This window comes from Ambystoma mexicanum, chromosome 13 (genome assembly GCF_040938575.1).
Source record: "Ambystoma mexicanum isolate Mex_15411 chromosome 13, UKY_AmexF1_1, whole genome shotgun sequence".
Lineage (NCBI taxonomy): Eukaryota > Metazoa > Chordata > Amphibia > Caudata > Ambystomatidae > Ambystoma > Ambystoma mexicanum.
The window spans coordinates 706,026,260-706,051,951 of record NC_090938.1 but is presented as its reverse complement, the minus strand read 5'-3'; the positions used below and the strand labels follow the sequence as shown (position 1 = coordinate 706,051,951).

The following is a 25,692-nucleotide window of genomic DNA, read 5'->3' as shown; positions in this document are numbered from 1 at the left end:
ACACGGGTGCCCGACACAGATTTTCTTTCAAGCCATCAAAGGCCCTCTGACAGTCTTCAGTCCAATTAACCTTCCTAGGCTGTTTGGGTGAAGTCAGAGTTGTCAGTGGTGCAGCTATGGTTCCATAGTCCGCCATGAAATTGCGATAATACCCAGTGAGGCCCAATAAGGCTCTCACCTGGGTTTGAGTAGTGGGAGTCTCCCAGTCCTGTACATCCTGTACCTTACTGGGGAGAGGTTGGATTTGACCCCCTCCTACCTCATGACCAAGATACGTGACTTTCCCCTGAGCTATCTGGCACTTGGTGGCCTTGATAGTGAGGTTAGCCCTCTTTAAGGCCTGCAACACTCTACCCAGATGTGTCAAACAGTGGAACTGTAGACGGCAATGTCGTCTAAATAAGCCACACAAAAGGCTTCCAGCCCACTGAGAGCATGATTGACCAATCTCTGGAAGGTGGCAGTGGCATTCTTCAACCCAAAAGGCATGACCCTAAACTGGTAGAGTCCCTCTGGTGTTGAGAACGCCGTCTTTTCCTTGGCATGGTCCGTCAGAGCTATTTGCCAATAGCCTGAGGTGAGGTCAAAGGTGCTCACTAATTTGGCAGCACCTATGGTGTCCACGAGCTCATCAGCCCTGGGCAATGGGTGTGCGTCAGTTTTGGTGACGGCATTGACTCCTCGGTAGTCCACACAGAACCTCCAATCCTTGGTACCTGCCTGGGAACTTGCCTTGGGGACAAGGACCACGGAACTGGACCAGGGACTGGTTGAGGGTTCAATAACACCCAGATCCAACATCTTGGCGACCTCAGCCTGGATGTGGTTCTTAACCGTATCTGACATTCGGTAGCTCCTGCTCTTGACAGGCACGCTGTCACCAGTGTCAATCTCGTGCTTACACTACGGTGTAAGGCCTGGCGTCAGCGAAAACAGAGAGGCATACTGCTGGAGCAAAGTCCTGCAGGCCCTCTGCTGCTCAGTTGTCAAATCTGGAGAGAGCTGCACTCCCTCCACTGAGCCATCCTGAGGGTTGCTGTGCAGCAAATCGGGAAGGGGCTCACTCTCATCCTCTTCTTGCTCTGAAGCTAGCAAGAGACATGAGACTTCTGCTCGCCGGTGGAAAGGCTTGAGCCTATTAACATGGAATACCTGAGGGGTACACCTGGGATTCCCATGTCAAACAGATAATTGACCTCGCCCATCTTGGAGATTATCCTGAAGGGTCCAGTCCATTTATCTGCCAATGCTCGAGGCTTGGTAGGCTCCATCACGAGGACCTCCTGTCCCAGAGTCCAATCCACTTGCGATGCTTTAAGGTCATGCCAGTATTTGTTCAATTCCTGGCTGGCCTTGAGATTCGCCGTTGCTTGACCCATCATCTGTGTCATCCTCTGTCTGAGGCCTAACACATAATCACCCACTTGCTTGACGGGACCGGGAGGGGTGGCTTCCAAACCTTCTCTGATCAAGGCAAGGGGCCCCCTCACGGGATGTCCAAAGATTAACTCAAAGGGGCTGAAACCAACACCCTCTTGAGGTACCTCTCTGTAAGCAAACAGGAGGCATGGCAGGAGGAGATCCCATGTCCTCCTTAGGGGCTCTTCCAAAGCACCTAGCATGCCCTTGAGCGTTTTATTAAATCTCTCAACCAGACCATTGGTCTGGGGGTGGTAAGAAGTGGAGAATTTGTAGGTTACCCCACACTCTTTCCACATGGGTTTCATGCAACTAGACATGAAGTTAGATCCTCGGTCAGAGACAACCTCCTTGGGGAATCCAACACGGGTGAAAATGCCCAGGAGGGCCCGGGCAACCACCTTGGCCGTAACAGTCTGAAAGGGTATAGCCTCAGGGTACCTGGTGGCAAGATCTACCAAAACCAGGATGAACCGATGTCCACCTGACGTGGGAGGGTCAAGGGGACCGACGATGTCGAGGCCCACCCTCTCAAATGGTGTGCCAACCACTGGCAATGGCTGCAGTGGGGCGATGCCACTGCCTCCAGTCTTGCCAGACAGCTGACAAGTTTGGCAGGTCCTACAGTGGGACTCCACTTATACTCCCATCCGAGGCCAGTAGAAATGGGCAGAGAGCCTCTGCTTAGTCTTCCTGGTACCAAGATGACCAGCCAAGGGCACCTCATGCACCAACTGCAGTAGGAAGGGCCTGTAAACCTGGGGTACCACCAACCTCTTGAGGGCACCAGATTCAGGCTTAGTGGGCTCACTTACAAGGAGCTCACCCTCCCAATAAATCCGGAATGTCCTAGGCACTTCTCTGTGTGCCTGGGACAGGGCCTGTTTCCTCAGACCCTCGAGAGAGAGGGACCCTCTCTCTGTCCTTTACAGAAGTCTGCCCGGGAGAGTCCCCCCTTCAGCTAACAAGCAGTGAAGATCGGGATGATCCTCCAGGTTGACAACCTCTCCCACAGGAGAGTCTTCTGCCTCTTCTCCCACAGGAGTTGAGACAGGGTTTACCACTGGACCCAGCCCGTCCGTAGCATGGATCCCAATGGGTGCTGTAGGAACAGCAGGAAGAGAAGGAGCTCCCTCCACAGAGGTGGCCTTCTTGCTCTTCCTTCGTTTTGCCTTAGGCCGCGCCTTCGGCTCGGGTACCTGACTCACAGCCAGACCCGGTGTCACCTTGATCTAGTGACCGCAGCAGCAGTCATGGGAAAGACCATCCACGATCAATCCCAACTCGACTAGATCGTTACCTAACAGAATGTTAGCATGGACGTTGTCCTGAACCAGGACAGGAAGCTTTGCTGTCTTGTCTCCAATTACGAGTGTGACTCGGGCTACAGGCGATAATTTGGGAGGCCCACCAGCTAACCTGGTGGTTCTCAGAGGAGCATCTACATAGTCCTCCGGCTTGAGCAGGGTCCTGTCCACCACTGTCATGCTTGTCCCAGTGTCTCTCAAACCAGTAGAAAGCTGGCCATTCAGGAGGACACTTCTCAAAAATCTACTGGTGTTCTGTGGGATAGTCGCCAGTACTTCCGCTTACTGGTCCCAGGCCCCAAGGGACACTAAGGAAATCTCTACGGGAGCACCAAATGTGATCCCTGTAGAGGAGGGGAGGACAGTGGCCTCCACCTCAGACATGGGGTAAGTTTAGGTCAGGCTGACAGCCTGTACTCTGAGTGCCTTACCTTTACACTTGGAGTCACCCCTTTTGTGATCCAGAGCCCCACAGTCCCAACAAGTGCCGGGAGTGCGGGGTACGGTACTGGAACCACCGGGAGCCTGCTTTGCAGCAGGTGGACCACTACTCTTTTTCCCACCCACAGATGACTTATCCCCACTAGATTTTTGGGTCTTAGGAGAGGAGGGTTTAGGTTTATTCGACTGTGACTGCTTTTGGGACTCCTCAGCTTTCTGAGAGGCCCCATTTTCTTTGTCCTTGTCCTTCCCACTGGAGTCCTTAGGGGACACCTGGTGGGAGACCCACTTGTCAGCCAACCTAGCCAGGTTAAAGGAATCCAAAATGTTCTGGTCAGCGACATACTGACGCAGCTCCCGTGAACAGGCTTCCAAAAAATGCTCAAAAAACAACAGATGGGACAATTCAACAAAAGTTTTCACCTTGCAACCATCAATCCACCCCATCATATTCATGTGCGCAGCACTCACCCAAGACACATTGGGCCTCATTACGACCCAGGCGGTCCGGAAATAACGGTGGCGGTAAACCCGCCGCCACCGTTGTTTCCGGACCGCCTGAGTCCGACCCCTGCAGGCGGGAGGTGATGTTCCCGCCAGGTCTGACCTTGCGGGTTTAACACCTCCCGCAGGCAGGCGGACGAGGAAACACCGGCAGCATTACGAGATGCTGCCGGTGTTTCCATGATCCCCATTTCCATCGAGTCCCATAGGACTCAATGGGAATGGGGATTTACACCATTCCGCCTCCGTGATTCCTGGAAAACCGGGGTTGTAATGCCCCGGTAATTCCAGGAATCACAGAGGCAGAATGGTAATACGAGTCCGGCGTTAACCAGGCGGTTTTACCGCCTCGGTTAACGCCGGACTCGTAATGAGGCCCATTCTCTCTTTTCTTAAAATCCCTGAACCTTTTAAGGTATTGGGTAGGCGTCTTGCCAAACTTGGCAATCAAAGCAGATTTCATACACTCATACTGACCCCTTTCTTCCACACTCAGCTTCAGAATACAGTCATATCCAGTTTGAGGCACTCTGCTTAGCAAACACTTAGCCCAATCTCTTTTGTCAACATCATGAATTGCACAAGCCATTTCAAACGCTTCAATCTATTGGAGGATATCAGAACCCTCCGAAAACACACCAACCAAATCCTTCATAAATTTAGTTGCCGGGGACCTGACACTCTCACTGGGTTTCGCTGAAGTCTTCACTCGAGCTTTCTCTAGCTGGATTCTCTGACATTCAGTGTCCTTGTCTTTGAGTTCAAGATCCCTATTCTTGAGTTCAATTTGTTGAGCCAACTCCTCTTTCTTAAGTTCAGCATCTATTTCCAACTTGCGATATTCAAAGGCATCCTTAATGACTCAAGTTCCAAGGAATTGCTGGGGTTCGGAGCAGAGGCAGCAGGAATGGCGACATTCCCAGAAACAGATTCAGTAGAAACCCCAGGGGCAGAGTCCTCATTGGTTGCATTCCCCCCTTCATCAAGAGTTTCACCATAGGTCTGGTAGTCCACCAGGGCAGCTATCAGCTCCTCCCTAGACTTATCCACAAAGTCTAACTCCCTGGCTTCACAATCACTCTGGAGAGCCTCTAAGCTCATCCGAGTCAATTTACCATTCGCAATAGACTACATTGCTTGTAATGCCGTTATTTTGTACACACCCAAACCTTAATCTAATAAAGTGCAGATATTTTGTAAGTGGCACGGTTATACACTGATTCTTAAAACCATAAGCATCCCACTGCTGCCACCAGTGTAAAGACTGGTAGGGGGTGTCTGTACTTCCACTCTATATGGTAGAGGAGAGGCACAGAGGACCCCAGCCAAGATTCTCTATTGTGGTAGCAATGGACGAGCAATCAAGGCCTAGCTTCTCAGGAGGTGATGCAGGCTGGTTCTTAAGTACAGTGTAGTCCCCAAACCCCCACAAAGGAATGTCCACACACTGTATTACTGAAAACACAGTCTTTATTAATATTCAAAGGTATGTACACGATCACAATAACGCACTTTGTACTCGGAAGTCAATAATGATAAATATACACAATTCTAAAGTGGTACCACTAATGTTATCCAATCTCATTAAAGTGCATCAACTGTACAGTTAAAATGTCACACAGATTAATAACGAGGAAACCAGCAATAGAGATAGGCAGGAACGTAAGATGGTTGAAACAGTAGGCAGAATGCTGGCCCCGTTACCTAGACACAGTTCTGTGTGGAGATCCCCCCACCTGGGCAACCTGTAAAATAAGATATATCGCACAAGCCCAGTCCATACGTTCAATAGTCTCACTTCTTCCTATTAAGGTTTTACCCCCCCAATGTACCTGGTGGAGTAGAGTTCTCCGACGATGCGTCGACCGATCCTTCTTGAGTGCCTCCCTTTCAGGCGGGAGCCACGGATCGTCGAGAGGTGTCAGGGAACTTGGCGTTCGGTGTCGGGGAATCGACGGCCCTTCTTGAGTGCCCTCCCTTTAAGGCAGGAGTCACGGGTTGTCGAACGTCCGACGGTGAACAGGGTGAACTACGGCAGGGAAGTGGCAGCTTCGTTCCTAGCGGTGCTCGTCGACGACAGAGCGTTGGCGTCCTGCAAGGAAGAGGCGTGCGGGGCACCTCAGTGACGATAGTTCTGGACCGCAAAAAGATGAAGAACTGTGGCCCAGCAAGGGCGTCGAGTCGTCGCCGTCTGTGTGGTCCTTAGGTGGTGGGAAACCCACCGGTGGATGCTCCTCGGCGGGTCGACGGTCGGGCCTTCTCCAGCGGGAGAAAAGCGGATGACGATGCAGGCGAGAGCGTCTGATGATCAATTGAAGTTCTTAGGCAAACGGGAGCACGGCAGCTCCGGTCGGTGACGGCGGTCGTCGACAGTGGCGGACAACAGTCCGAGTGCTTCTCCTTGGAGTTCCGCAGCAGTCCCCGTATCGGGTCGGCAGCCTGTCGAAGGTCTGTCTACCAGGGAGCGTTGGCAAAGATCAGCTGTGCACGATGGTCCCTCGTAGCTCGGGAAGAGGGCGCCTTACCAGGTCCTTTCTGGGTCAGTCCTTTGAGGCACAACAGCTTTCAGATTGTGAAGGAAAGCAACAGCAATTCTTCTCGTCCAGCAGGGCTTCAAGGTCAAGCGTCAGTTACTCCAGTTACTCGTCGTAGTGGACTTCAGCTTCTGAACACGATTCCTAGCAGTGAGAGGTCCCCAGATATACTGTTGATCTCCCATTAATTCCGCTGGGTCACACTCGAGCATCCAATCACGACTACGGGCATTCATGCAGGCAGGCAATTAGGCACACGAGGTATTCAGGCCATTCACTTCTCTCCAGACACTCACAACAAGTTATGTGTATTGGGACAAGTACCGAGCCATTCAACACTCCAAGCCGCATTCATACCGGTTTCGGGCAGGGTCGTCTCAGTCATTGTGTCAACCACCAGATACTAGACACCCACAACACAGAATGCATATTCGTCACACACTCTATTCACCCAGGTCCCACCTACAGGAGGTACCCACAACATACATCACCGGGAAGGCTCCAGCTAGTCTGGCCGGGCCTTCACAACAACATCATATATGGCACTTCCATCCAACAGCCAGTCAGGTGGAAGGGACAGAGTCAGGGCTTCCCAGGACTTTGGGAAAACAAGGTAATGGGTAATAGAAAGAAAGAGGTCACAGGGGCCATCTTGTTTTCCATCAGTAATCAACTGATCCCAATGGCAGGGCCGGGGTATCCCAAAATGGAGGATACTCCGCGCACCTTTTCGATTTCAGCATGGAGCTGCCACCAGCCCATACCCTGCTCTATGGGCCACCCACAGGTGCCCAAAAACATACACTAGGGGCACAGGGTTGTACCCCCACCCATGGGTGCTATAACGGTATCCCACGGGTCCGTTCACCAAACCAAAAGAGAGAGAGCTGCACCGCCAGGAGTCCCACATGAACTCCTGCGCGGAAAACATGACAGAACACACAAAAAAAGCAGTAAAGGACAAGGATACGGAGGCCCTGTCCCTCCGATGCATTTCCAGCATCACAGGCCCCGTCTTATCGCGGATGACTAGCCAGCAGCACCCACATGGACAGAGACGGACAAGAAGGCTGGTACCAATGGCCAAGTATGCCACCCATGTATAGGGTCTCTCCAACCAGCCTCGCAGGTTTTTACTGTATGTAATGACAACATTGATGACGCCAGGTGGCCTTTTAGGTTGCTGCAGATCCCCAATTTGGCAGAACGTCAGAGTTCTTTGCTGATGCATTTATATTTTATAGAGGTAAATACTTGTTATCCTTGCAAGCAGTGTCTTGGGTGTTTTTTCTAGCGGCGTGTATTTATTTTTTTCTGGTGTGATCGTGTAGGGGTGTGTCTTCAAGGGTAGGAATAGAGGTGCACTTAGACCAGTGGTCTTCAAACTTTTAAGGCCTGGGCCCCCACGACCCCCAAAATGCCAACTGGACAGTAAGTTCAAATGTCCATGAACAATCGCACGCTGTCATGGCACCCTACTCCCAGTATAGTCCCTGAGCTCCCCCACCTGCTCGCATCAGTCTCTGGCCTCCCTCATCCCACTCTAGCCCAGTGCCTTTGCTGTCACCCCCCCACCACAGACCTTGGGCTCTCCAAACGCTGCTCTCACCACTATCCCATGGCTCCCGCCAACCCTGTTCCCATCACAGTCCCTGACCTCCCCCATCCTTCTCCCAGCACAGTCCCAGTGCCAGTGGTAGTTGGTGACTTTTTTTTAAGTGGAGGGGCATAAATCTTTCCACCAGATGTGCCATAGCAACTGAGCGCTGCGAGGGAGCCCAAAACAATCAAGGGGCCAGTGGTGGCTGGTCAATTCTTTTTAAATAATGGGTTAAAACGTTGCATTTTAGAGCTTACTTTAAAAAAAGAATGGGTTAAAGCCAAACAGTTTGCAATTGGTGCTGGGGAGCCCAGGGGGCAGGCATGATGTTTTGTACTTGACATCTATGATATATGTCCAGTGAAAAGATACCATCCCTGTCCCCTGAGCCCCACAGTGCCTAACACAATCAACATGATTGTGTGTATGCAAGCGCTGGGGGGCCAAGGGGGAAAGCATGGTATTTTTGACTGGACATCTATGATAGATATCCAGTAAAAAAAAAAAGACCATCCCTGTCCCTTGGGCTCCACAGCACATCAGAAGGAAAGCTGATTTTGGCAGGTGGGTAAGGGCATTGTGCAACAAAGGAATTTTTAACATGCCTTTGTTGTACAACCCCCACCCCCACCCAAACCCCCCACTCGCCAAAATCAGCTCAACGGACCAAAACAAACACATACACACATTCACACAGCAATCACTCTATCATTCACACAAGCACACACCACCATCCACTCCTAACACAAGCATACACTCATCCATATACATATTTAAATAAAATATAAGTTAACATAAACATACCTTCTGCAGGGGCCTGCGCTTGGGTGCTGAAATGCCCCACTCCAGGCTGCTCTGTATGTGTGAGGATGCGCAGGAGCTCCCCCTCGCACATACAGACATGCAGTGCCCCAGCCTGCATTTCCAATGAGCTATTCAAGGCTGGTGAAGCAAAACGCCCCCAGCCTTGCATGGCTCAGTGAGGATGTGCGGCTGGGGAACTGAACTGTCAATGGGAAACAGTGTTTCCCTGTTTCCCTTTAACAGTTCAGCCAGCCCAGGAGCACTCCCTCAGCTGGAGAAAGCAGCCGAGGGTGTGCTCTGTGTTTCACTGGGCTGGCTCCTTCATAATGAGTGAGGGGGCCACCGGGTGGAAGCCCCTTCGCCCATTAGAGATGAGCCGCCAGGCTCGGACTGGCCTATAGGGCAATAGGGCAATGCCTGTACCAAAAAATGCAAAATGCTAGTGTGGGCCTGTCAAAATGGGCCACTTTTTTGGCCAATGTGGGCCAGTTTTATGAGTTACTTCATTATGCAGCTATTAGTTTTGACCATTGTTGCTGAATAAATATTCTTTAAATATCACAATTTGCTTACATTTTTTTTTTTTAAATAGTACACAAGGGGTTGTTTTTAAACAGTCTGTGACTAAAGGAATGACTATACATTTGCAAATGCAGGCTACTTTTTCTTTTGTGCCCGAGACAGTTTTATGCTCCAGTCTGATCATGTGAAATTTGTTTACATTTCATGCTGGGCTCTCGCACATACACCCCCGGGGTTTGGTTGTGCCCACCTGGGGGGGTCTGCGTCCCACAGTTTGAAGACCTCTGACTTAGATGGTTCTCTCCGCTGGGGACTGGAAACCATATCATTGGTCTTAGGACATAAGTGGCAATGTCTATTTAATTTACTTGCCTATTGCACTCAAAGAATGCCACCAGTCAGGTCCTTCCGAATGGTAGTATGTTAACCCTACCAGAAGATGCACTCTACGACCAGTCTATTGACTTGAGAGTCCTAAAAAAAACGAGACCAGAGATAAAATCTGTCAGATTCTAACGTATGTATAAATCGCACCACGTCTGTGGACGCATTCCGCAGGCACGGCTCGCCATCCATGTACTCTAAAATGGTAGCTCACATAGCCGCCCACACTGAAACCCCTGACATGTCTCAACACTGCTGCCATTAGTGTACAGTGACAACCTGCATAAAAATTCGGTCTAGCTCGGCACACATTGAGTCTCCTGCACTAGCACTCTATCTTAAACCGCTGACCGCACCCATCCACGTGGCTGACCTCGGGAGGGCTGGCTGGGTCCCACGAAGCAACCCAGAAGTCCTAACCCGGCAGAATGTACAAATGCATCTTAAAGTAAACTCTTAGAATGTTCCCATACATGGACTTCGGTCCCCAAGGGCGATCCAACCACAAAGTGCTTTGAGGCCAAACAAATGAGGACATGGCACTACATAAATGACTACAATACAATGGAGGTTTGACACTTGGTAACCCTGACCTGTTTCATAGGGATAGGGTGCACCCATTAACGGCTGGAATGCAAAGCCGCGTTGGCCAAGGGCGTGGTGTTGTGCGACCCAGGTGTTGTACGACGAAGGGGTGCAGCGCAGAGTGCGAATACGCGGCGCAGTCGTCGACCAGTAGCGACCAAAAAAAGTAAGAAAGGTTCAGGAAGGGGGAGCAGCCACTATTGCTTTCTATTAAACGTCCCGGCTTTTGCGTGTACTTCCACCATACCGTTCTACCGAGTGTACTGTCTCCATGCAACCCTAAGCTCCCCTTTAGTGTGAGGCCGTACTGGTTTAGTGTCCCTCCACCAGGTCTCCTTCATCTGTTATTATTGTTTTCCTTTTGTACTGTGAACTGTGCTTCGGTAGGCTCTCGCCCACTATCTAGATCCCCTTCAACTGTGGGGATTGTGTGCTGTGAACTCTCATTAGGCTCCCTCCCACTTTACGCTCACGCCAGAGAAAATACTACCCGCTAGGGAAAAAAGGCCAAGAGATTTCTTGCAAGGATAACCAGGTTTAATCGTACAAAAAGTAAGGGTGCAAGCAAAGAACTCTGCTTCGAGAACGTTCTACCCTCAAGTGATACAAACATAAGCTTATAAGGCATCACTGTGTCATCACTATATAGTAAAAGTCCAGGTGGCTGGTGGGTCCCTATACATGGGCCTGCTCCATAGGGGATGCCAGGCTGCGATTGATTTCAGGCTTGCCCGTCTGTCTTCCCTCACGTGAGGTCAGCTGGGCTCATCACTCCAGGGACTGAAGGTCAGGCGCTTCACGTGTTGCTATTACAGTGTTACTATTGCAAGATAATACTACTTCATCATTATGGCATGCACCTGGGGAAACTTGGGGACTGGCACAGGTGAAGGAACACTATCATGCTGACCCACACATTCTTTGCTCGGTTCATATCACACTCTCCACACCAAAGGCTTCCACCCTCGTTTTGAACTATAATGTATTCCTCCCTGTACCTCGTATTCCAAAGGGTGTATTTCTGGAATAAGGTGAAATGGTTGTGTTTGTTTAGATCTTTTATGACCATTGGTTTTATGGTTGGGGTCTGGTGTGGGGGTTGCAGGTCTGCTATTGGCCTAGCTGTGATGAATGTGCGCTACGAGAAGCCTGGTGTTGTCTCATGGCCTTGGAGGGTGCATTCCTCCCTGGGATAACAAGTAATTGCAACAGTTAAGGAACAAAGGGAAGCTTCTATGGGAATTGGCAGCGCAGGTTCATCTGCTCTCAGCATTTGGCCCTGTTCAGGTTTCTTCACCAGGCCTACGTTTACCGCACAGCCATCCAGGACTGAATGTGTCTACCATAACTATAAAATGGCTTCTCTTTATATGCACTAAGTCTATGCTTCTATAATTGTTGCAATATTGTGTTTGTGCCGGGTTTCTTAGCACAGCCCTATCCTTCCTGGTACATCAGACGCCTATCTATGGAACTCACCTAACTCCTAAAGCGCCCAGCAGGGTGGGAAAGGCTCAATTCCTTCCCAACTGTATACTGTTTGTCACCCGTCTGCTCCTCTTGTATGCTTCCGACTGTGGGACCCTCCGCATCCTGCATTGTGCGGGGTTGGGCTTTGCATCTCTTTCTCTCTCCGGCTCCCTCCTCTTGCTACATTCCTCCTCACACCCCCTATAGTGCTCTCCATTCCTCCCATCTTCTCTAAATGCTACTCTATCTCTTATCCTATCCCTCTCACCAAGTCTGGAAGAATTTCAAGAAACTCTCCGTCCCTCAGGCTAAGCCTACTCCAGCACTGCCACCTACCTTCTCGGTCATTCGACCCATGAAGCGTGTGTCAATGGAGGGTTTTTCCGCTACTTTCTCTGCTCCTCCTACACTGCGGCTGACTCACACTCTGGCACAGCCCTCTCCAACCTGCATCTTTCTATCCAACACCCTGACTTCCTTGCCCCTGTAATGAGAATCCATCTGAAGCCTACCTCCAAGTGCAACTCTTGGTACAAATCCGACCTTGTTGCCCTGAAAATGCAAGTGCAGGGTGGCTGAGAGGAAGTGGAGGACTTCGGGAGCATCCTCTGACAAACTAGCCTGCCCCCTGCTCCAAAGGCAATACAGACTAGCTGCCTGCCCAAGAGTAGTCCACATCCAAGCCTGTGTCTCTGTGGCCTCCAACATCACTCCCAAACTAAATCTGCAAGGAGCTGGCCAATACTTCTGAAGTCTTCACCTCTCCTGTTGTCTTCCAGGCCCTCTGTATGGCTCTGGCTTCTCACTCTGCCTACCCCTCCCTCTTCTCTGCCTTTCTCCTCTTTCTATCTGACAACACCTGACAAAGTTTCTAGACAAGTCTGATCTATGAAAGTGTTGTCCAAACAGCTGCTCCCCTGGTCCTCCGGAACCATCAAGGACCACATTGACACCCTCGCTCTAGCCTTGGCCGATTTCTGCAATGACTTCACCACTGGATGTTTCCCCTCTCTCCTCAAGCACTCCCTTGTGCACCCCGTCCTTAAATAGGTCTTCTGCCGATCCTACCGTCTGGCAAACTATCGCCCAATCTCTATCCCTCCTTTCCTGGGCAAACTCCTGGAAAAGCTGGCCATCTCCCAGTTTACTCTGCATACTGAATCTGTTGATTGTCTCCGTGACCATCAGTCTGGCTTCTGAGCAGCCAGAGGCACAGAAATTGCTCTCCTAAACACCTGTGAAGAGCTGCTCACTAATCTCAATTCCAGCCTTTCCTCTGTCCTTATCCTCCTTGACCTTTCTTCTGCTTTTGACACAGTCAATCACGCCATCCTGATCCATTGACTCAGTGAGAACCTGGGCATCACTGATCAGGCCCTGAAGTGGTTGTCATCCTTCCTCCTAGACCGACCCTCTCAAGTCCAACTTAGGTCCTTTCTCTCCACCACCTCTCTCTCCATATGTGGTGTTCCCCAGGGCTGTAACCTTTCTACTTGGCCCATTTGCGCCACCTTCTCCTCTAACTTTCAGTGTTAAGTGGATGACTAAGCCTCCTCTCCTCTCACTCATTCCTGACTGTCTATCTGTCTAGCCGTGATTCAGGAGTGGCGTGCCTCTAATGATCTCTGCCTTAACACCAGTAAGACTGATATCCTTCTCATTGGAACCCCTGCTTCCGCTTTTCCTCTCTCACTCTGGCCTCCCTTGTTGGGCCCTCTTCCTTTGCCTTCCTGTGAGGCAAAAAACCTTAATGTCATCTTCGACTCCACTCTCTCCTTCTCTCCGCACATCACAGACCTTTCCAAGAAGTCCCACTTCCAGCTGCACCTCCTCAGAGTTATTCTTCCTTTTCTCACTTTCCCCCAGAAGCTCACTGTCTCCAGAGCCCTGGTTCTCTCTAGGCTGGACTACTGCAACAGCCTTTTTCAATCTGCCTTCCTCTACTCTCCGCCCTCTGCAACTGATCCAGAACAGGACTGTGAGACTTGTCCTTGGCCTCAAGCCCAGGGATCGTATCTCTCCAGCCCTGAAATCGCTCCACTGGCTTTAGGTGGCTGCAAGGATCTAGTTCACGACCTTCTGCATCGACCACAAGGCCTTCTGGGGCCGAGGCCTGCACTACATCAACTCTCTCTTCCTAAACGCCTTCCTTCTTGAGCCCTTCGCTCAGCCACCTCCAACTCTCTGAGGGTCAGACGCTTCTCCAGGCAGAGAGTGGGGGGTAGGTTTCTCTCCTCTGCAGGTGACGCCCTCTGGAATTACCGCCGTGCCCCTCTCACCTGAAGTTCCAGAAGCAGTTCAAGACCTTCCTTTTCGCCTCTGCTTCCTCTCTCCCCTGCTGACCTACCTGTCCGTTGTGCTGACTGGTGGCCTGGCTAACCTCAGAGTCTCATTGGGTTCCAGGCCCCTCCACGACCAGTTGTCCCTGCATTGTCTCCAGGCCACCACGTGCTTGGGGACTGTAACCCAACTGTCCCCAGCCTTCGTGCACTTACCCAGTGCTGCGCTACCCTCGTTGCACTTACTCAGAGCAATGCTGCCCTGATTGCACTTCCCCTCTCCCGCCCCTCTGTACTGTACTTGCGTTACTGCACTTGCACGATCTGAATGACACAAGGCCTAGTAAGATCGTTTGTTGTGTCCTCCCTCTCTCTTCCCTCCCTTGTTTGTCGCTACTAGAAACAGTTGTGTACAGGCGTGTTATAAATGACTTCTTATATGAATGGAGACATTTACAAATTACATTTTTGAGGCATTAGTAGAGAAAGCATGTGTTTGAGAGTACTTTTTACGGGTAGGGGGGCTAGGGGAGGAGGACCTGAGCGGCCGTAGACCTACTTGGGTGTGGCAGCCCAGGACAGAGCAGAGGAAGCCCACATGCAGATTATGGTGCGCCGGCCAGAGAAGAAAGAAAGGAAAGTCTTATGGGAGGCCGCGTCCTGCTTGCTGGACTATATAAGGGGACCTGGCCCAGGAAGCGGAGCTCATGAACCGGTTGCAGTAACACCGGTGGGGACAATGATGAGTGTAGAGATATCGCAAGACCTCCAGTCTCGCGAGATCTCACCCGATCACGGAAGTGAAAGGCTCCAACGTGCGCGAAGCGCCAGAAGCCGGAACAGAGGACACGGAGCATGTTGCGCTCCCGGTGCTCCTCTTATTGACTGAGATAAACTTCATTATAGACATTTGGCCACCATTTACGTCCAGCATAACAGAGGGCCTGTTGTCCTAGAGTTCACAATCTGTTGTGTAAGCTGCAATGACAGCTGTCACTGGAACCACATTAAAGAGGTCCAACCAGCCACTCCAGGTCTCCTGTGTATTATTTTACAACAATGAGCTCTGTGAACTCTGGATATTGGACTGGGGATAGCCCAAACGCACACTCTGATTGGTTCAAAGTTTACGGCCAAAATGTTCATCCACTAACGTGCATTATGTCTGTACCTCTCTTATAACGTAACTCATCCTTCTGGGCTAAAGAGGTCTTGTTTGCTATATGTGTTCTGGTAAGTAATTAAAACGTGTATTACTTTTCTAACCTCACCTTCCCCTGCAACATCGTTGCCTCTGTCTCCCCCTTTCTTTTTGAATCGCCTCAACCCTGCACCCATCCAAACCTTCACCGACCCCCAACTATACTTTCTATGTACTGTTGTCCCTCATTTGCCCTCCGGGCTGTGACGGTCTCGACACACCTTATCGTTTTCACTACATCCCCTATCTTCCTACGGTCATGCCTGGTTCCACTGACTCTTCATCCCAACCCCTCTGCCCTTCCTCCCTTCCTCCCTGCCCCCCCTTCCGGCCTGCTTTCTGCTGCGCCCAGTACATCGCCCTACATAGCCCTTACCACCCCTTGGTGCCTCGTGAGTTGTCCAGGATTGTGCCCATCCCCTTCCCTGCCTGCTTTGGGGCAGCTCGGGGAGGTTCTTTGGTAACTCCTTCGCCCGCTCCCTCCTCTTCTTTCTGTCTTGCTTCAGAGCCGCCCCTCCCTGCGTCGCCGTCCCGCCTCCCTTTGCCCTTTGCCCTGTTCCTGCCCCCCTCTCGCTTCGGTTCTGGTGCCTCACCTTTCCCTGCCCACAGCCCCTGTTCCGCCCTCTTCCCCGTGCCCCTCCCTCCCCATGTTTAGGCTGGCTCCTGACAAGCCCAGGCGGGGAAGGGATTGCCCCCTGACCCTCCTTCCTCGGCTGAAACCTACAGGCGAGCGACACGTTTCCTGCTGGACGAGGGCAGCAGAGACTTGGCGCCTGCAGTCCAGGTGCTGGGCCCGCCTGTACCCTTGACCTCGGGGCCGCTCGGGTCGCCTGCCCCCCTCGCCGCGCCGAGCACGGGTCCTGCCCAGAGGTAGGTGGCAGCGCCGCCGGGGGAAGTACTTGGCGGGCGCGGTCTCCTTTGGCTAGCGCCTTTGCCCGTCCGAAAGTGTTTGTGCACGGTGTTTGCCAGTTGGGTGTGTGCGTCAGTAATGTTTTTTTGTGTTTGTGTAACTCTTGTAATTTCGGGAATGTATCGATGCTGCTTTACTTTGCCTTCCCGTGTGTGACTGTGTCCGGGTCACCGGGCCCCTGAATGCCTGTGCTCATCTCAAATTTGGCATCATTTGGGGTACACTTTGCCTTTTACTTTAGTTAATGTGTGTACCTATTCCCATAAGAAAATCGGGGAGTAATGTGGTCTTGTGGACCACATATCCCCCATTTTGGCAGCCTTCCTGGGGGTGACTGTCTAGGAACAGAAGAGGGAGGGTGGTAGTGGGAGGGGGGGTGGGGGGATGCTTCAATGCAAATCCTATGGTGTTGATGCTTTCAGGCCAGGAGTACTTGAGTTTCGATTGTTGGTGTGAGCCTAGGTGGGTAGGGGTGGAGGATCTGCAGCTAGTGTCATAATGAACTCGACAACAAGTTTATTTTGTCATCATCAGCAGAGCCTTTCTTATGCAAGATGGTGAATTGCCAACAGAAAGACCAAGAGTCACCTTGCAAATCTGTGACCATTGAAGCGAGCAACACAATAAACACCCTTTGAAATATCTGTTCATACCCGTGCTGTCTAGCGCTCACACAGCCCAGAGGCATCGAGGCACTGTTACAGAGGAGTTTACCTTAGTTGCATAGTTGTTTGTCTTAGTTGCGTATTTATAATGTGCTTAAACACCCAGAGGTTTCTAAGCGCTGACCCGGGGATTGAACTTGTGTTGCTTTGTGTCGTCTTGCTTCCAAGGCGAACACGTTGCCGCTGAGCTATCCTCCTGGGGTTTGATGTCCTTAGTAGAACGCTCTTAAATTCATAGATGGCAACACGGAGGTTAGTGACCACTCGCCAAACCAAAGTGAATGTATTACAGAACTTTTTATTGTGGGTCTTAAAGCGCTGAAAATAAAGTGGGTAAATAGTTTGCCTTTGGCATCTTATAGTTTTGCTTTCAGGATGTGGAAAATAAAGGAACACTGATATTATTTTGGCTCAACGTGCTTCTGTAAGTATTTACATGTTGTCATGATGCTTTGCTATGCAATTGGAGTGCTTATAAGCGATTACGTTTACACCCTTGCAATATGACAGTTTTGTGTAGGGAGAAATTGGTGAACCCTGGTGCTCCTCTGCTAGTGGCTCCAATACTGTTGCATAGAATTGCATTATTGCTGCACTGGCCCTCCACCAGTCTTGTATCACTTGATTTGACAGGTAGACGGTCTAACCAGCCAGTCAGTGCACCCGAAATTCTAGTTTAGCGGACTAACTGTGGTTGAACCACCATTACATTTTCTCCCCTGTTGCTCCCAGCCACTGTTGCCTGGGCCATCCAGAGTACTGCCCCACACTCTTCTATGTCCTGTTATGCTATTTTTCATTGCATGCCATCTGCCATTTTCACACTTTCTAGGAGCTTCAGGACCGGCAAGAAATAGGGCAGGGGGCTAATGAAATAGCAGAGAGATTAGGCCAAGATTTTGTTTCGTTACAACATTGATACGAGGCGATCTTAAAAGATATGGCTCTGTACGCTATGATATTATAGGTTATTTATAACGCGCTTAATACCCAGAGGTTTCCCCGGGGATCAAACCTGTGTTGCTCCATGTCGTCTTGCTTCCAAAGCGAGCACGTTGCCGCTGAGTTATCCTCCCGGTACGTTGAACGTTCCAGATATTTTGTCAGCTGTGTGGAGCAGTGGTTTTGTGCGTTTCAGGTAGCTAGGTTTGTGTGATTGACAGAAAATTCAGAAAATTAAGCGTTTTTTAAACTATAGAACTGGAGTACAATTAGGAGGGAGATGACTTGTGAGGAGGGACGCACATCTTGAGGGTGTTTTGTTATTTACCAGCCCACTGACTGCCGATGGCCAGGCTAATTCCTATGGATAATCACACCCACTACATGCTCCTCCCAAAACATATCCTCATGGGATCTCTTTGAGCTAGCTTTATCAAGCATTAACACTAACCATTTGCCTGCCAAGGTTATTTCTAAGCAGTCTGCTGAGAGTTAATGGCTTAATTACAGTTGTAAATGACGTCTGGTGGAATAAAAAAGCCTCAACCAAGTGTGCCTCCAGCCACTTGATTTAGATCTTTCATGCACTGAACTGCTTTCAAAATGAGCATTCTCAAAGCCAACAGTTTTGATTTGAGGTATTAGAAGGGCATTTGCCAGTTAATGCCATCATATGCTTAGTTAATCACTCAATTCTTCATCCGTTGCCATTTTATTGCAAGGTAATACCGTTATGTCAGTGCCTATCCCATACTTGCACAAAAGCCCAAACTGTTGTCTTTGCCAGTGCTTGTTTTTTATTCCTGGCAATTTCTAGTCTAGCCACAAAGCAACCAGAGACATTTGTAGATGGCAAACCAAAGGTCAAACCCCATCTGTCACGGTCCTACCCTTTCCCATCTCTCACCATCTTACTCCCTCCTTTTCGGATGCTGAGTACCACTAGTTACCTTTTTCCACTTTCACCACGGTTCTGAATACAGCACTTTTAACATGAGTTAAACCACTTTCTTGCCACAGGATGCAACGCCGACTCTACTTGGATTTGCCTCCTCAATTGCAAACTTTTTTTTATCCGAAGAAGGTGTTGTTTTGCAATTTAATGTAAGCTTCGTATGGAATGTAAAGGCATTGTGACGTGCATCAGGCGTGACGGTGCTGACAGGCGGGTGCAGGTCAGAAGCACCCGAGTCTTGAGTGATGATCTTCTTCAATGGGTTTGGGGATAAGTTATGAAATGCAGAGAACCCGAGGTCTCATCCCTTGAAGTGCTTTGTGGAAAGCTTAGTTACGTAAAGGATTTCATTGTTAGTATTGCATTCATATGCATACATTTTTCGGCAGTTGAAATCGTGATGTGGGGTTAGTACTTACATGCCAGGAGTGTGATGGGAAGAGTGGGGCTGGGGCAGCAGACAGCTCATTCTAACAGCAGTCCTTCATTGGGTGTTTTCAGACTTTGAGAGTTAACTGCTTGTAACATTGAAGCTGCACTAGAATAGTCTCATTACAATGCGTAAAGATGTTGGATGCCCCTACACAAGTAAGTTTGCCACTCCCCCACCGTCCCTGAAGTTAGGGCCTCTAACATTTGAAGGGTTAGACCCCGCCTAAATGTTAGGCTAGTTGCACGCCTGGATGTGTGCACTTGCGTTTTGTTAGGGAGAGAGGTGAGGGAAGACTTTCCCGACTGGCAGTGTCAAGTTTTACTGTGTTTGTGCAGAAAAAGATACTTGAACAAATGCAGTGAAACTTTAAAGCTGCTACTTTCAAGAAACCCATCGCCTCTCTGCATAGTGCGCTTTAAAATATACTGTTTGATAGTTGGTCCCCACACCAGACCAGGGGGAGGAGTGTGGCACAGTGGGGGCGGAGCCTCCAAGTTTGCCCACCTATTTTCTGAAGTGGCCCCTCACATCACCACTTCGCCTCCTCCCCCCCAATGTAGGTTTCGTTGCGCCCCTGGTCGCCATGCTCTTGTAATTTGGTACGGTTCCACCAGCTTGCCGATGCGTACATTGGTTGATTGTGCAAGTAGCTAAGCGAGAGAAGATGCGAGGTGCTCATTGGTGGGAAAGGTGAATGGTTACGTGAGCAGTGCCCGTTTGGTTCAAGATTATTATTGAGGTATTCTTTGAGCACAGGCGTAGTTTCAGGGAGCAGTGAAATGCCTTCCAAATCATGGGGGCACACGGCGAAGGAAGCTGGTCACAAGATTGATTCGGTTTTGGAGAGTCTGGTTGCCATTGTCAGTACTCCTCTAGTTTCATTTAAAGGGCGCTGAGACTGACCCGAATTAGTCCTGTCCTCCATGCTGGTCATGGCACGCGTTTGGTGCATGCTCGTTTTGTTTAGAAGAATAGCCGCCCCATTCTTTGAGGGTCCCGGGGAGATAAGCACAAATGAGTTGATCTCTTGTAATCCTTGACGATTGCGTTATGTGCATGTTCATTACTCATTTTCTTAACTTCTAATGACCAGCTGCTGTCATTTTGAGTAGCCAGGTTTTCAGGGAGTTTCTTGAGACCGATTTCCTTGCAGCAATTGGTAAATGAACCTTTTGTGGATTTTGGTGGTGGATGGTTGTCGAAGATTGGTAGTTTGCCGGGTCATGGGTATCAGCCATGGGCGCTATTGAGAAGAGGCTTGATGAAAGCTGTTTCGAGAGCACACGAGATGATGTCTTGTGAAATGGAATTGTTGAGCAGGGCGTGGAAGGAGGGGAATCTGTAGATGTGGGAGGGGGGCAAGGGTCTTCAAAGAACTTGCTGGTTTGTTACCGTGGTTGGGGACATGCTGACTCGAGATGGGACTGAAGGCTGCCACCGCTGGGAAAGGTAGTTTCTCTCTGCGGTCTCCGTTGCTGGGGTTGGTGGTATTGATCTTGATCTAGGCCGCTATGTGGTTCTCCAGTTTTTTTGCTGATACATTGCAATGGAGTCAAAGAACTGTCAGGAGAGTGTTGGTGCTGTTACAGGTTTTTTTATTTTTTTTACATTTCTGGATCATTTTTAGTTTTGGTTATAAGCCGAAACGATTGCATTGGAGTACAGTTAGAGGGAAATTGCATATGAGGAAGGACACAAAGCTTGAAAGTGTGGTTTGGTTATTTCTCTACCCACTGAATGCCCATGGCAATGCTAATCCCTACAAACATTCCCAGACAGTTCCTGCCCCTCCCACCCAAAACGCCTCCTCATGGGAACTCTTTCAGCTCTTTCATCGCTCCTTATCAAATTTTGCACTCAGTATGCCTGCCAGTGTTTTCTCTAAGCGGACTTCTGAGAGTTAATTACTTAATTTGAGTTGTAAAACACGCTACTGGTGGAATAAAAATGCCTATCCTTGGTCTGCCTTCAGCCACTCGATGTATAAGCTTATAAACACTGTTGTGTATTGTTCATATTATCAGATTAAGAATTAGCCAAGATGCGGAACGTCTTATCTATCGTTTATTCATCGCCAAACTGACGAAAACATCCCCCAGCATTCTAGAGCCCCCACATCAACATTCTATTGTTCTTCAATCCATCTAACTAATAATATGTAACACACTACACCCCCCCCCTTACTTATCATATGACTGCCCCTTTAGTTCATCACGCATTAAATTTGTTCAATGAGTCTCTCTGGTTTTCGAATGACTCTCTGAAATCTACTCCTCATGTGATTTTCTTGTAAACCATCTCTACCGTCCCTGTTTTCTATGTCCCCTCCAAAAACACCATTACCTCCTTCCCCATGGATACCTTGACCTTCTCCACCACTAACATCATCATTCCCTTCTGTGCACACTTCCCTCAAACCCAGTTCTTTTCCTCCTTCCACAGGTTTATCCTCATTCACATATAGCCACGTCAAATCAATATCTGTGTCATCAATCAGTGCTGTACATTTCCCAGTCTCCTCCCTCTCATGTCCCTGAGGCACAATCTTTTTGAAAAAGGATATATTTCTAGTGATTTCACCACCAGTTCCAACCGCTGTGACCAACGATCCTTTTATAGCAGTGACTTTAAACTTTGTCAGTCTGTACTTGGAGTCTATCTTTTTCCGCTGCCTCTGCTTTACAACCACGATGTCTCCCTGCTGCAGTTTTATTTCGGCAGCTTTTTTCTTCATATCCACCCATTCCTTAGTTTTCAGACGCTTCATTAAATCCCTATCTCTGATCTCGTCATCTTCCTCAGCTGTATAGTCCTCCAGTCTAGGAAGTCGAATTCGTAGCTTGTACCGGATCATCAACTCCGCAGGAGTGTGTCCCGTCATTTCATGGGGAGTATTTCTGTAGCTCCTGAGCATCTGTGAAACCACTTGATTAAATGGTACATTATCCACAACCGCTCTTTGTCGGGCTCTCTTTAAATTACCCATGAACCTTTCCACCATCCTGTTTGCTTGGGGCCATAGTGGCGTAATCTTTTGATGACGGAATCCCATATGAGCGGCAAACTTGCCAAAATCATGTCCTTGAAATGGTGCTCCATTGTCTGTTTTGATGACTTGTGGAATTCCCCACTCACTGAACAACTCGTCAAGCATGACTACTACATGATGGAATGCCGTGGATTGAACTTGTCTCGCTAGCGGAAATCTCGAATATTCATCAATAGCCACTAGTAGATATCCACCTTCTTCTAGCGGACCAAAAAAATCTAATGCCACTCATATCCAAGGCCCTTGAGGTAATGGTACTATGTTCAGAGGTTCTGACTGATTCACAGGGGATGTCACTTGATAGGCGAAACCGTTCCGTATTACATCCTCCACAATCAACTCCATGCAAGGAAACCACACCTGATTCCTTAAAATGTTCTTAGTGTTCACTATGCCCCTATGTCCTTCGTGAGCAATCATCCCCAACATTCTAGAGCCCCCACATCAACATTCTATTGTTCTTCAATCCATCTAATTAATAATATGTAACACACAACAAACACCATGCATGTCACTCACTGAAGTCCTCTTAAAAACAAGCATTGGCAAAGTCAACAGTTTTGTCTTGTGTATGTATTGGGCGTTTGCCAGGCACTGCTTTTAGATGCCTAGGTACTTGCATGAGTTTGCAGGTGCTATCATCAATGACCAGTTAATACAATAGCAGTTCCTTTCCCATGCCTACACAAAAGCCACATCTGTTGTGATTGCCAATGCTTGTTAACTTTACCTTCTGGCCTTGTTGCGTGGACTATTTGGTACGGATAGATAATTCATTTGTGTTTTGCTTTGACCTTTGTTTTGGTTTTGTAGAGGTGCTCTTCTTCCCTACCAAAAGCTCTCTCTCATCTCTTCCTCTGCCTATCACGTTCCCGCCTGACACTCCCTACTGCGGTTATTCAGCTAGAAACCTCAGCATCGTCTATGACCCGTCTCTACTTTTAATCTCCAAAACTGGAACAACAGCTCACCTCAACCTCCTAAATATTAGGAAAATCGGGTACATCTTTCCTTTCAACACTGCTAAGAATCTCTTAACCACTTGTGTCTTCTCTAAACTGGACTACTGTGCCAGCATCCTTTTTGGCCCCCCCAACCATGCTTTCTGTCTTCGCGACAAGATTATTAAGTTTGCTACCAGGACTTTGTTTGAACTCCCTCACTTCACACCTACTTCTTTGTACAGTCACCAGGCTGGATGGCAAATCATGCAAAACAGGGCCAGATTTAAATGTCTTCCCCTGGTTCTCAAATCTATCCATGGCAAGGCACCAATGTATCTATCCTCTATCAGAGTCTACAAGCCTTCTTGTAATCTCCGCTCTGCCTCCTTGACTACCCTTGTGGATTCTCACCCTCCTTGTTCTTGATTCGATTCTGCTCCTTCTCTCTTCTTGCTCCACTTGCATGGAATTCTCTTCTGCCGGACATCTGGGAAACGGTCCACACAGAAACCAAACTAAAAGCCTACCTCCCTGCCTCAGAGTTGCCCTGTTAACCTACCTCTTGTCTGCCAGCTAACAATTTTCACTGAACCTCTAATTTGCCTCTGTCCCTCGCTTCCTTTGCCTCCACTCTAGCACTTCACTCATCATGGTCCCATCGCGAGCACAGTTGGCCGTACCGCCTACCTGCGCATAAAAAAATGTCCAATGTTCATTATCCTTAATCTATGCATGTGTACTTATGTATTGTCCCTGGCGACTGTTGCATTTACTCCCCTATACAACCTGGTCAGACTGTCCCTCAAACTCACCCCATTGTAAGCAGCTCTGGGCTTCCCGTCAAATCTCATTCCTTATCTGTGGTATATCTTTTTGAGTAAAAGGGCATTGTTCCTCCTGTATATAAATAAATAGATCCACAGTTGTCAGTGGTATGGAAAGCCATTTTATCTTTTGGCATTTAATTTTTGCGATCCTCCACTTTTCTTTGAGGAGACAGTTTGGCGGTGGACTATTTGGTGTAAACAGGCTTACTTGGGACCATTGTCTCAATGGTATATGGGAGTTGAGAGAAAGAGATTGGGTAACCAGATTTAGCCCTCCTCACGTGCTTGGTACCCCCCAGGCTATTCTTATGCAGTTGTCCTGTGCATGAATGAGTTGCGCATGACGCCTGAGGGTTATGAGCGTGCTTTTCAGTTCCACTAATTCACTACCTATTGTTGTACTCCTTAGTCGCATGCTTGTGAAGTTGGAGAATGTTCTTGTATGATGTCACTATTTTTATTCATTCAAATTACTTGATTGTATCAATGGTGCGAAGAGTGAAGCTTGAGTTTGATGGCGTGATTAGTGGCTAGTTCAGATTGGTAATTCTCGGTCCCTCAAGCGAAGTGGGTACAGATGGTGTGGCCCCCAATTGGGTAGAACGCTATGCTTCAGTTCCCTGCATGCAAAAATCAGGAGAACCTGGACATGGGACGGTATGTGGTCCAAGCTAGGCAGCAATGTAAGGGCTCTCCTGAACTCGCCATACATTCCCATGAGGACACACAGGCTCTGGTGAGAAATGCTTTGCAGGGCGATGGCATGGCTAGGAGGGAGCAGAGTAAAAGACCCCTGTTTACTCTTGGCCCTAAACTGCCATGTTCTACAGATGAGCCATCTGAGTGGAGCGAAGGTGTTGGATAGCTGCCATTGGGCCACAGCCGAATGCTCCGTATTTGGTTGCCTGTGTTCGCTTGAGGTCGGCTAGGAGCCCGTGCCAGTTATCTGTATATTACAGGCTTTCTACTTCTATCCTCAAGAACTGCAGTTCCCTTCCCTTGGCAAAAGATCAGCAGGGGCTGGTGTGTGCCACCACGCCTTATGTTGGGTCTTGTGCTAGAGCAAGGGGAGGCCCCTTTCCTGTAGCAGGTTCAGCTCTTGCTTATTGGGTGGAGAAACAGTTGTAACTGGGGCTGGGGGTGTTGTAGAACCTAACACTCTTTAAGGGAGGGGGGAGAAGGTGGCAGGGTGATCTTTTTCGGGTGTGCCCAAAGGCCTGAGCGAATTAGTGCTGCACTGCCCCTCCCTACCATCTGCCCCACATGCCAAATCTATCCATTCTAAGAGAGAACTGGCCAGACAGTCCGCCAGCACAGTAGTACAGGCGTACGGGGGTGGGGGGGATCTTTGCAACGTTTAAATGCACACCTGCCCCTCCTCTTTGCTCGTCATGTGTGTCTCAACACACACAGAAGTCCAGTGTTCCAGATCTGACGTCCTTGTGTTAATGATCGCCCAGCACCCCCGCGATTGGCAGACGTTCGTTTATGCACAGACCAGCTACAAAAAAACACGAAATCGTGGCCCATCACTCATTACCTACAATGTATAGCCGGGAGAAGTTAACGGGTAGTAGGCCCCACGTGCTGTACACCTGCCCCCCTCGCAGCGTATCATAGTAAAGTATGAATAACTTGGAATAGCAACCAGATAATTTAGCAGTATAGTATAGCAGACTACACATACCACAGTAGTGTAACTGATCATAAGAGCATGTAGTAGCATGAAAACAAAGCATAACCTCTCTTTTTAACTGACATGAAATATAGACACAGGTGCACAGAGCGGGCTTCTCTGAGGGTTTCTGCACAGGAAAGGGGCTGTAAGAACAGGGCTGTGTGTGGTGTAAGGGGGGGATGACTGTCTTCTAAGAGTGTAGCTGCACCGTTTCGTGTGTTAGTAGATTACTGCACAGA

General features: G+C 49.2%; 1 protein-coding gene across 7 annotated transcripts in view; it reads left to right on the top strand.

Annotated features, from left to right (window-relative positions):
• MGAT1 (alpha-1,3-mannosyl-glycoprotein 2-beta-N-acetylglucosaminyltransferase) overlaps positions 1 to 25,692 on the top strand; it is a 160,073-nt gene that overhangs the window by 107,910 nt on the left and 26,471 nt on the right. For 2 of the 7 annotated variants that reach the window (XM_069634823.1, XM_069634819.1), the window contains exon 1: positions 15,582 to 15,920. The exons of the other annotated variants lie outside the window; for them this stretch is intronic. The gene's annotated coding sequence lies outside the window, so the exon portion shown is untranslated. Of the gene's footprint in view, positions 1 to 15,581; positions 15,921 to 25,692 lie in introns of those variants that run through there. 7 annotated transcript variants of the gene reach the window in all.